Here is a 12598-nt window from a genome sequence, read left to right as displayed (position 1 = left end):
TAGACAATTGTCCTGTCCTGCTAAGCATTCAAAATGTAACTAGTACTTTTGGGTGTCAGGGAAAATGTAAGGAGTAAAAAGTACATTATTTTCTTTAGCAATGTAGTGAAGTAAAAGGTGTCAAAAATATAAATAGTAAAGTCAAGTACAGATACCAAAAAAAAGCTACTTAAGTAGTACTTTAAAGTATTTGTACTTAAGCACTTTACACCACTGCTCATCACCATAAAACCACAAAGCCACTGCTCAGGTGAATCATAAGCTGACAGATATACGCAACACAATTAGACCCAACTAAATCATGAAAACAAAAAGATAATGATTTACAATAGGTCAAGTAATTAACAAAAAAACTGAGCAAACTATAATGATATTTGTCCCAAAACAGAGAGTACACAATGGCAGAATACCTGACCACAGTGACTGACCTAAAATTAAGGAAAGCTTTGACTATGTACGGACTGTGAGCATAGCCTTACTATTGAGAAATGTCGTCATAGGCAGACCTGGCTCACAAGAGAAGACAGGCTATGTGCACATTGCCCACAAAATTAGGTGGAAACTGAGCTGCAGTTCCTAACCTCCTGCCAAATGTAGAGACACATATTTCCCTCAGATTACACCCACCCACAAAGAATTAGAAACAAATCCAATTTTGATCAATTCCAATACAGTGTCTTGCAAAAGTATTCATCCTCCTTGGCGTTTTTCCTGTGCTATGAAGCCGCTAAATACAATCTGGTGCAAACAATTACCTTCAGAAGTCACATAATTAGTTAAATAAAGTCCACCTGTGGGCAATGTAAGTGTCACATGATCTGTCACATGATCTCAGTACACAGTTGAAGTCGGAACTATATTTTTAGCAAGTCGGTTAGGACATCTACTTTGTGCACGACACAAGTAATTTTTCCAACAATTGTTTACAGACAGATTATTTCACTGTATCACAATTCCAGTGGATCAAAAGTTTACACACACTAAGTTGACTGTGCCTTTAAACAGCTTAGAAAATTCCAGAATATGATGTCATGGCTTTAGAAGCTTCTGATAGGCTAATTGACATAATTTGAGTCAATTGGAGGTGTACCTGTGGATGTATTTCAAGGCCTACCTTCAAACTCAGTGCCTCTTTGCTTGTCATCATCGGAAAATCAAAAGAAATCAGCCAAGACCTCAGAAAATAATTGTGAACCTCCACAAGTCTGGTTCATCCTTGGGAGCAATTTCCAAATGCCTGAAGGTATGGGAAGGTTTATCTGTCCAAACAATAGTAAGCAAGTATAAACACCATTGGACCACGCAGCCGTCATACCGCTGAGGAAGGAGATGCGTTCTGTCTCCTAGCGATGAACGTACTTTGGTGCGAAAAGTGCAAATCAATCCCAGAACAACAGCAAAGGCCCTTGTGAAGATGCCGGAGGAAACAGGTACAAAAGTATCTATATCCACAGTATCGACATAACCTGAAAGGCCGCTCAGCAAGGAAGAAGCCACTGCTCCAAAACCGCCATGAAAAAGCCAGACTACGGTTTGCAACTGCATATGGGGACAAAGATCATACTTTTTGGAGAAATGTCCTCTGGTCTGATGAAACAAAAATAGAACTGTTGGGCTATAATGACCATCATTATGTTTGGAGGAAAAGGTGGGAGGCTTGCAAGTCGAAGAACACGATCCCAACCGTGAAGCACGGGGGTGGCAGCATCATGTTGTGGGGGTGCTTTGCTGCAGGAGGGACTGGTGCACTTCACAAAATAGATGGCATCATGAGGCAGGGAAATTATGTGGATATATTGAAGCAACATCTCAAGACATCAGTCAGGAAGTTAAAGCTTGGTCGCAAATGGGTCTTCCAAATGGACTATGACCCCATGCATACTTCCAAAGTGGTGGAAAATGGCTTAAGGACAACAAAGTCAAGGTATTGGAGTGGCCATCACAAAGCCCTGACCTCAATCCCATAGAACATTTGTGGGCAGAACTGAAACAGCGTGTGCGAGCAAGGAGGCCTACAAACCTGACTCAGTTACACCAGCTCTGTCAGGAGGAATGGGCCAAAATTCACAGCTTGTGGAAGGCTACCCTAAACGTTTGACCCAAGTTAAACAATTTAAAGGCAATGCTACCAAATACTAATTGAGTGTATGTAAACTTCTGACCCACTGGGAATGAGATGAAAGAAATAAAAGCTCAAATAAATAATTCTCTCTACTATTATTCTGACATTTCAGATTCTTAAAATAAAGTGGTGATCCTAACTGACCTAAAACAGGGAATTTTTACTGGGATTAAATGTCAGGAATTATGAAAAACTGAGTTTAAATGTATTTGACTAAAGTGTATGTAAACTTCCGACTTCAACTGACTTCTGTTCTGAAAGGCCCCAGAGTCTGCAACACCACGAAGCAAGAGGCACCACCAAGCAAGCGGCACCATGAAGACCAAGGAGCTCTCCAAACAGGTCAGGGACAAAGTTGTGGAGAAGTACAGATCAGGGTTGGGTTATAAAAAATATCAAATATCACAACTTTGAACATCCCACGGAGCACCATTAAATCCATTATCTAAAAATTGGAAAGAATATGGCACCACAACAAACCTGCCAAGGGAGGGCCGCCCACCAAAACTCACGGACCAGGCAAGGGAGTAAATTTAATCAGAGAGGCAACAAAGAGACCAAGCTCCACAGCGGAGATTGGAGTATCTGTCCATAGGACCACTTTAAGCCATACACGGCACAGAGCTGGGCTTTACATAAGAGTGGCCAGAAAAATTACATTATTTAAAGAAAAAATAAGCAAACACGTTTGGTGTTCGCCAAACGGCATGTGGGAGACTCCTTAAACATATGGAAGAAGGTACACTTGTCAGATGAGACTAAAATTGAGCTTTTTGGCCATCCAGGAAAAAGCTATGTCTGGCGCAAACCCCACACCTCTCATCACCCCAAGAACACCAACCTCACAGTGAAGCATGGTGGTGGCAGCATCATGCTGTGGGGATGGTTTTCATCGGCAGGGACTGGGAAACTGGTCCAAATTGAAGGAATAATGGATGGAGCTAAATACAGGGAAATTCTTGAAGGAAACCTGTTTCAGTCTTCCAGGGATTTGAGACTGGGACGGAGGTTCACCTTCCAGTAGGACAATGACCCTAAGCATACTGCTAAAGCAACACTTGAGTGGTTTAAGGGGAAACATTTAAATGTCTTGGAATGGCCTAGTCAAAGCCCAGACCTCAATCCAATTGAGAATCTGTGGTGTGACTTAAAGATTGCTGTACACCAGTGGAACCCATCCAACTTGAAGGAGCTGGAGCAGTTTTGCCTTGAAGAATGGGCAAAAGTCCCAGTGGCTAGATGTGCCAAGCTTATAGAGACAAACCCATAGAGACATGCAGCTGTAGTTGCAAAAGGTGTCTATACAAAGTATTGACTTTGGGGGGGGGGGGGGGGTGAACAGTTATGCACGCTCAAGTTTTCAGTTTTTTTGTCTTATTTCCTGTTTGTTTCACAATAAAAAATATTTTGCATCTTCAAAGTGGTAGGCATGTTGTGTAAATCAAATGATACACCACCCCCCCAAAATAAATTTTGATTCCAGGTTGTAAGGCAACAAAATAGGAAAAATGCCAAGGGGGGTGAATACTTTCGTAAGCCACTGTATCTATTGGGTGAAATACCATAGTGTGCCATCCCAGCAGCAAGATTTGTGACTGGTTGCCAAAAGAAAAGGGCAACCGGTGAAGAACAAACACCATTGTAAATACAACCCATATTTATGTTTATTTATTTTACCTTTTTTTTTTTACTTTAACTATTTGCACATCGTTACAACACTGTATATAGACCTAATATGACATTTGACATGTTTTTATTATTTTGGAACTTGTGTGAGTGTAATATTTACTGTTAACTTTTTATTGTTTATTTCACTTTTGTTTATCCATTTCACTTGTTTTGGCAATGTAAACATATGTTGCACAGGCCAATAAAGCCCCTTGAATTGAATTATATAAATGATCGTGGACTAGCACTCTTTGTCAAGGGAATCTTGTCTTAAAGAGCTCTGGTGGGGGTTGAGGTGGAGGTGAAATCTGGTAGGGGTTGGGTTGGAGGTGAACTCTGGTGGTGGGGGTTGGGGTGGGGGGAGAACTCTGGTGGGGGTTGGGGTTGGGGTGGAGGTCAAATCAAATCATCAAATTTTATTTGTCACATACACATGGTTAGCAGATGTTAATGCGAGTGTAGCGAAATGCTTGTGCTTCTAGTTCCGACAATGCAGTAATAACCAACAAGTAATCTAGCTAACAATTCCAAAACTACTACCTTATAGACACAAGTGTAAGGGGATAAAAAACATGTACATAAATATATATGAATGAGTGATGGTACAGAGAGGCATAGGCAAGATACAGTAGATGGTATTGAGTGCAGTATATACATATGAGATGAGTATGTAAACAAAGTGGCATAGTTAAAGTGGCTAGTCATACATGTATTACATAAAGATGCAGTAGATGATATAGAGTACAGTATATACATATACATATGAGATGAATAATGTAGGGTATGTAACATTATATTAAGTAGCATTGTTTAAAGTGGCTAGTGATATATTTTACATAATTTCCCATCAATTCCCATTATTAAAGTGGCTGGAGTTGAGTCAGTGTGTTGGCAGCAGCCACTCAATGTTAGTGGTGGCTGTTTAACAGTCTGATGGCCTTGAGATAGAAGCCGTTTTTCAGTCTCTCGGTCCCAGCTTTGATGCACCTGTACTGACCTCGCCTTCTGGATGATAGCGGGGTGAACAGGCAGTGGCTCGGGTGGTTGTTGTCCTTGATGATCTTTATGGCCTTCCTGTGACATCGGGTGGTGTAGGTGTCCTGGAGGGCAGGTAGTTTGCCCCCGGTGATGCGTTGAGGATGACTTTCACTTTCGCAGTGATAAATTCATGAACTTCTTTGAGGTTAAGATTATGATTATTAGAAAGCAAATTACGGACTCCTCTTTAAACCTGCGTATTCCTCCAAACCTCAGTTGTCCTGAGTCTGCACAACTCTGCCAGGACCTAGGATCAAGAGAGACGCTCAAGTCTTTTAGTACTATATCTCTTGACACAATGATGAAAATAATCATGGCCTCTAATCCTTCAAGCTGCATACTGGACCCTATTCCAACTAAACTACTGAAAGAGCTGCTTCCTGTGCTTGGCCCTCCTATGTTGAACATAATAAACGGCTCTCTATCCACTGGATGTGTACCAAACTCACTAAAAGTGGCAGTAATAAAGCCTCTCTTGAAAAAGCCAAACCTTGACCCAGAAAATATAAAAAACTATCGGCCTATATCGAATCTTCCATTCCTCTCAAAAATGTTAGAGAAGGCTGTTGCGCAGCAACTCACTGCCTTCCTGAAGACAAACAATGTATACGAAATGCTTCAGTCTGGTTTTAGACCCCATCATAGCACTGAGACGGCACTTGTTAAGGTGGTAAATTACATTTTAATGGCATCGGACCGAGGCTCTGCATCTGTCCTCATGCTCCTAGACCTTAGTGCTGCTTTTGATACCATCGATCACCACATTCTTTTGGAGAGATTGGAAACCCAAATTGGTCTACACGGACATGTTCTGGCCTGGTTTAGATCTTATCTGTCGGAAAGATATCAGTTTGTCTCTGTGAATGGTTTGTCCTCTGACAAATCAACTGTAAATTTCAGTGTTCCTCAAGGTTCTGTTTTAGGACCACTATTGTTTTCACTATATATTTTACCTCTTGGGGATGTTATTCGAAAACATAATGTAAACTTTCACTGCTATGCGGATGACACACAGCTGTACATTTCAATGAAACATGGCGAAGCCCCAAAATTGCCCTCGCTAGAAGCATGTGTTTCAGACATAAGGAAGTGGATGGCTGCAAACTTTCTACTATTAAACTCGGACAAAACAGAGATGCTTGTTCTAGGTCCCAAGAAACAAAGAGATCTTCTGTTGAATCTGACAATTAATCTTAATGGTTGTACAGTCGTCTCAAATAAAACTGTGAAGGACCTCGGCGTTACTCTGGACCCTGATCTCTCTTTTGAAGAACATATCAAGACCATTTCGAGGACAGCTTTTTTCCATCTACGTAACATTGCAAAAATCAGAAACTTTCTGTCCAAAAATGATGCAGAAAAATTAATCCATGCTTTTGTCACTTCTAGGTTAGACTACTGCAATGCTCTATTTTCCGGCTACCCGGATAAAGCACTAAATAAACTTCAGTTAGTGCTAAATACGGCTGCTAGAATCCTGACTAGAACCAGAAAATTTGATCATATTACTCCAGTGCTAGCCTCTCTACACTGGCTTCCTGTCAAAGCAAGGGCTGATTTCAAGGTTTTACTGCTAACCTACAAAGCATTACATGGGCTTGCTCCTACCTATCTCTCTGATTTGGTCCTGCCGTACATACCTACACGTACGCTACGGTCACAAGACGCAGGCCTCCTAATTGTCCCTAGAATTTCTAAGCAAACAGCTGGAGGCAGGGCTTTCTCCTATAGAGCTCCATTTTTATGGAACGGTCTGCCTACCCATGTCAGAGACGCAAACTCGGTCTCAACCTTTAAGTCTTTACTGAAGACTCATCTCTTCAGTGGGTCATATGATTGAGTGTAGTCTGGCCCAGAAGTGGGAAGGTGAACGGAAAGGCTCTGGAGCAACGAACCGCCCTGGCTGTCTCTGCCTGGCCGGTTCCCCTCTTTCCACTGGGATTCTCTGCCTCTACCCTGTTACGGGGGCTGAGTCACTGGCTTACTGGGGCTCTCTCATGCCGTCCCTGGGGGGTGCGTCACCTGGGTGGGTTGATTCACTGTTGTGGTCAGCCTGTCTGGGTTGGCGCCCCCCCCTTGGGTTGTGCCGTGGCGGAGATCTTTGTGGGCTATACTCGGCCTTGTCTCAGGATGGTAAGTTGGTGGTTGAAGATATCCCTCTAGTGGTGTGGGGGCTGTGCTTTGGCAAAGTGGGTGGGGTTATATCCTTCCTGTTTGGCCCTGTCCGGGGGTGTCCTCGGATGGGGCCACAGTGTCTCCTGACCCCTCCTGTCTCAGCCTCCAGTATTTATGCTGCAGTAGTTTATGTGTCGGGGGGCTAGGGTCAGTTTGTTATATCTGGAGTACTTCTCCTGTCCTATTCGGTGTCCTGTGTGCGTTCTCTAATTCTCTCCTTCTCTCTTTCTTTCTCTCTCTCGGAGGACCTGAGCCCTAGGACCATGCCCCAGGACTACCTGACATGATGACTCCTTGCTGTCCCCAGTCCACCTGGCCATGCTGCTGCTCCAGTTTCAACTGTTCTGCCTTACTATTATTCAACCATGCTGGTCATTTATGAACATTTGAACATCTTGGCCACGTTCTGTTATAATCTCCACCCGGCACAGCCAGAAGAGGACTGGCCACCCCACATATGCTCTCTCTAATTCTCTCTTTCTTTCTCTCTCTCGGAGGACCTGAGCCCTAGGACCGTGCCCCAGGACTACCTGACATGATGACTCCTTGCTGTCCCCAGTCCACCTGACTGTGCTGCTGCTCCAGTTTCAACTGTTCTGCCTTATTATTATTCGACCATGCTGGTCATTTATGAACATTTGAACATCTTGGTCATGTTCTGTTATAATCTCTACCCGGCACAGCCAGAAGAGGACTGGCCACCCCACATAGCCTGGTTCCTCTCTAGGTTTCTTCCTAGGTTTTGGCCTTTCTAGGGAGTTTTTCCTAGCCACCGTGCTTTTACACCTGCATTGTTTGCTGTTTGGGGTTTTAGGCTGGGTTTCTGTACAGCACTTTGAGATATCAGCTGATGTACGAAGGGCTATAAAAATAAATTTGATTTGATTTGATTTGTGCAGACCTCACTACCCTCTGGAGAGCCTTACGGTTGTGGGCGGAGCAGTTGCCGTACCAGGCGGTGATACAGCCCGACAGGATGCTCTCGATTGTGCATCTGTAGAAGTTTGTGAGTGCTTTAGGTGACAAGCCGAATTTCTTCAGCCTCCTGAGGTTGAAGAGGCGCTGCTGCGCCTTCTTCACGATGCTGTCTGTGTGGGTGGACCAATTCAGTTTGTCTGTGATGTGTACGCCGAGGAACTTAAAACTTACTACCCTCTCCACTACTGTTCCATCGATGTGGATAGGGGGGTGTTCCCTCTGCTGTTTCCTGAAGTCCACAATCATCTCCTTAGGTTTGTTGATGTTGAGTGTGAGGTTATTTTCCTGACACCACACTCCGAGGGCCCTCACCTCCTCCCTGTAGGCCGTCTCGTCGTTGTTGGTAATCAAGCCTACCACTGTTGTGTCGTCCGCAAACTTAATGATTGAGTTGGAGGCGTGCGTGGCCACGCAGTCGTGGGTGAACAGGGAGTACAGGAGAGGGCTCAGAACGCACCCTTGTGGGGCCCCAGTGTTGAGGATCAGCGGGGTGTAAATGTTGTTGCCTACCCTTCACCACCTGCGGGTGGCCCGTCAGGAAGTCCAGTACCCAGTTGCACAGGGTGGAGTCAAGACCCAGGGTCTCAAGCTTGATGACGAACTTGGAGGGCACTACGGTGTTAAATGCCAAGCTGTAGTCGATGAACAGCATTCTCACATAGGCATTCCTCTTGTCCAGATGGGTTAGGGCAGTGTGCAGTGTGGTTGAGATTGCATCGTCTGTGAACCTATTTGGGCGGTAAGCAAATTGGAGTGGGTCTAGGGTGTCAGGTAGGGTGGAGGTGATATGGTCCTTGACTAGTCTCTCAAAGCACTTCATGATGACGGAAGTGAGTGCTATCAGGTAGTCGTTTAGCTCAGTTTCCTTAACTTTCTTGGGAACAGGAACAATGGTGGCCCTCTTGAAGCATGTGGGAACAACAGACTGGGATAGAGATTGATTGAATATGTCCGTAAACACACCAGCCAGCTGCTCTGCGCATGCTCTGAGGGCGCGGCTGGGGATGCCGTCTGGGCCTGCAGCCTTGCGAGGGTTGACATGTTTAAATGTTTTCCTCACGTCGGCTGCAGGGAAGGAGAGTCCGCATGTTTTAGTTGCGGGCCGTGTCAGTGGCACTGTATTATCCTCAAAGCGGGCAAAAAAGGTTATTTAGTCTGCCTGGGAGCAAGACATCCTGGTCCGTGACGGGGCTGGTTTTCTTTTTGTAATCCGTGATTGACTGTAGACCCTGCCACATACCTCTTGTGTCTGAGCCGTTGAATTGAGATTCTACTTTGTCTCTATACTGACGCTTAGCTTGTTTGATTGCCTTGCGGAGGGAATAGTTACACTGTTTGTATTCGGTCATGTTTCCGGTCACCTTGCCCTGATTAAAAGCAGTGGTTCGGGCTTTCAGTTTCACGCGAATGCTGCCATCAATCCACGGTTTCTGGTTTGGGAATGTTTTAATCGTTGCTATGGGAACGACATCTTCAACGCACGTTCTAATGAACTCGCTCACCGAATCAGCGTATTCGTCAATGTTGTTGTCTGACGCAATACGAAACATATCCCAGTCCACGTGATGGAAGCAGTCTTGGAGTGTGGAATCAGATTGGTCGGACCAGCGTTGAACAGACCTCAGACCTTCTTGTTTTAGTTTCTGTCTGTAGGCAGGGATCAACAAAATGGAGTCGTGGTCAGCTTTTCCGAAAGGAGGGCGGGGCAGGGCCTTATATGCGTCGCGGAAGTTAGAATAGCAGTGATCCAAGGTTTTTCCAGCCCTGGTTGCGCAATCGATATGCTGATAAAATTTAGGGAGTCTTGTTTTCAGATTAGCCTTGTTAAAATCCCCAGCTACAATGAATGCAGCCTCCGGATAAATGGATTCCAGTTTGCAAAGAGTCAAATAAAGTTCGTTCAGAGCCATCGATGTGTCTGCTTGGGGGGGGAATATATACGGCTGTGATTATAATCGAAGAGAATTCCCTTGGTAGATAATGCGGTCGACATTTGATTGTGAGGAATTCTAAATCAGGTGAACAGAAGGACTTGAGTACCTGTATGTTGTTATGATCACACCACGTCACGTTAACCATGAAGCATATGCCCCCGCCCCTCTTCTTACCAGAAAGATGTTTGTTTCTGTCTGCGCGATGCGTGGAGAAACCAGCTGGCTGCACCGACTCCGATGGCGTCTCTCCAGTGAGCCATGTTTCCGTGAAGCAAAGAACGTTACAGTCTCTGATGTCCCTCTGGAATGCTACCCTTGCTCGGATTTCATCAACCTTGTTGTCAAGAGACTGGACATTGGCGAGTAGTATGCTAGGGAGTGGTGCACGATGTGCCCGTCTCCGGAGTCTGACCAGAAGACCGCTCCGTTTCCCCCTTTTACGAAGTCGTTTTTTTGGGTCGCCGGCTGGGATCCATTCCATTGTCCTGGGTGAAAGGCAGAACACAGGATCCGCTTCGCGAAAGTCATATTCTTGGTCGTACTGATGGTGAGTTGACGCTGCTCTAATGTTCAGTAGTTCTTCTCGGCTGTATGTAATGAAACCTAAGATGACCTGGGGTACCAATGTAAGAAATAACACGTAAAAAAAACAAAAAACTGCATAGTTTCCTAGGAACGTGAAGCGAGGCGGCCATCTCTGTCGGCGCCCACTATGGTGGGGGTTGGGGTGGAGGTGAACTCTGGTTGTGGGGGACTCTGGTGGGGGTTGGGGTGGAGGTGAACTCTGGTGGGGGTTGGGTGGAGGGGAACTCTGGTTGGGCTTGGTTCGGGGTGGAATGGAACTCTTGTGGGGGTTGATGGTAGGGGTGGAGGGTAGCTCTGGTGGGGGTTGGGGTTGAGGGGAACTCTGATGGGTTCAGAGTGGAGGGGAAAATGCTGGTGGGGGTCGGGGTGGAGTGGTCGAGTTGGGAGGAGGAGTGGAGGATGGGTGAGATCAACACATTCCTTAGGGAATAGCTTTGGCAACCCCACAACCCACTGAAGTCTCCAGCGCTTTTCTTATGTGTGACTGACACACATGCAAGAACACAGACACACACACACAAGAACACAAATACACAACATATTTGCTCAAAGACACACATGCACACACATACTGCTAGCCCCTCCTACAGTAAACACATACAAATACGCACAATCACATCACCTCCCCAAATGTATGGTCCCTACTCCCCCCATGTCCTTTCAAGACCTCGAATGGACCCCAACCCCCACACACCACTCTCTATTACACCCTCTCTCTATTACACCTCCCCTCTCTATTACTCACACCCCCCTCTGTTACACACACCCCTCTCTGTCTCACACACACACACACACCCCTCTCTGCTACACCCCCTCTCTGTTACACACACACACACATGCAAAAACAACACACGCACACACACAAGCCCCCCAAGGAATACGGGCCAACCTCCTGCCAGCAGGCAGTCTCTATTGTTAAAATGCAGCCACATTAGCAGGGAATGTTAAGCATGGCTCATAAAGGCGTCCGCATGCTACAAATCAAATCAAACTTCATTTGTCACATGCGCCGAATACAACATGTGTAGACCTTACCGTGAAATGCTTACTTACAAGCCCTTAACCAACAGTGTCATTCAAGAAAGAGCTGGGCAGCTCGCGGCTGGGTTTCCCTTTGTAGTCCGTAATAGTTTTCAAGCCCTGCCACATCCGACGAGCATCAGAGCCGGTATAGTAGGATTCAATCTTAATCCTGTATTGACGCTTTGCTTGTTTGATGGTTTGTCTGAGGGCATAGCGGGATTTCTTATAAGTGTCCGGATTAGTGTCCCTCTTCTTGAAAGCGGCAGCTCTAGCCTTTAGCTCAATGCTTCCCAGCCGAAACAGTTCAGAAGTGTTTGTGCATATATCATAACGATATTTTGTGACTTTTAAATTATTAAAAGTATAATTTGTATAACGTATACTGGCTACGGCATCTCAAAATAGACAAACAGTACTATTGCCGCCTTTTTCAAGCCAAGGTCTTTTAAGGGAGTATGTGAGCACACTCGTTCGGTTCAACTAACAGAGTTTGGTTAGCCGCCAGCTGAACTGAAGCATGCTTCCATCTTAAGCCCACTCACACATGTACACACACACACAACCATTAAAAAAAATGCATTTAACCTTTATTTAACTAGGGAAGTCAGTTAGGAACCAATTCTTATTTACAATGACAGCCTACCCCGGCCACAACCCTTAACCTGGACGACGCTGGGTCATTTGTGCACAACCCTATGGGACTCCCAATCACGGACGGTTGTGATACAGCCTGGAATCAAACCAGGGTCTGTAGTGACGCCTCTAAGACTGAGATGCAGTGCCTTAGACTGCTGCGCCACTCGGGAGCCCTTAAAACTGAGCCCATGCATTTCCATGACAGCTAATATTAGCCTTTCTGTTGATAGAATCATTCCTTAACACATTTTCATCTTTAATGAATATTAGGCTAAAATGATCGACACAAAATCACTTGGCTAATGTCTTTAAAAGCCCCAAATGACCTAGTAAGTGCTGTAGGTTTGAAATGAACAAACATGAAGTCACGCAATGTGTCTACACGTGGAAAAGTGTGTGGGTGTGTGAGTGAATATTGCCCCGCACAGCTGTTCCTCTA

Source organism: Oncorhynchus nerka, linkage group LG25, assembly GCF_034236695.1.
Source record: "Oncorhynchus nerka isolate Pitt River linkage group LG25, Oner_Uvic_2.0, whole genome shotgun sequence".
In the NCBI taxonomy this organism is placed as follows: Eukaryota; Metazoa; Chordata; class Actinopteri; order Salmoniformes; family Salmonidae; genus Oncorhynchus; species Oncorhynchus nerka.
This window is presented reverse-complemented; position numbering follows the sequence as displayed.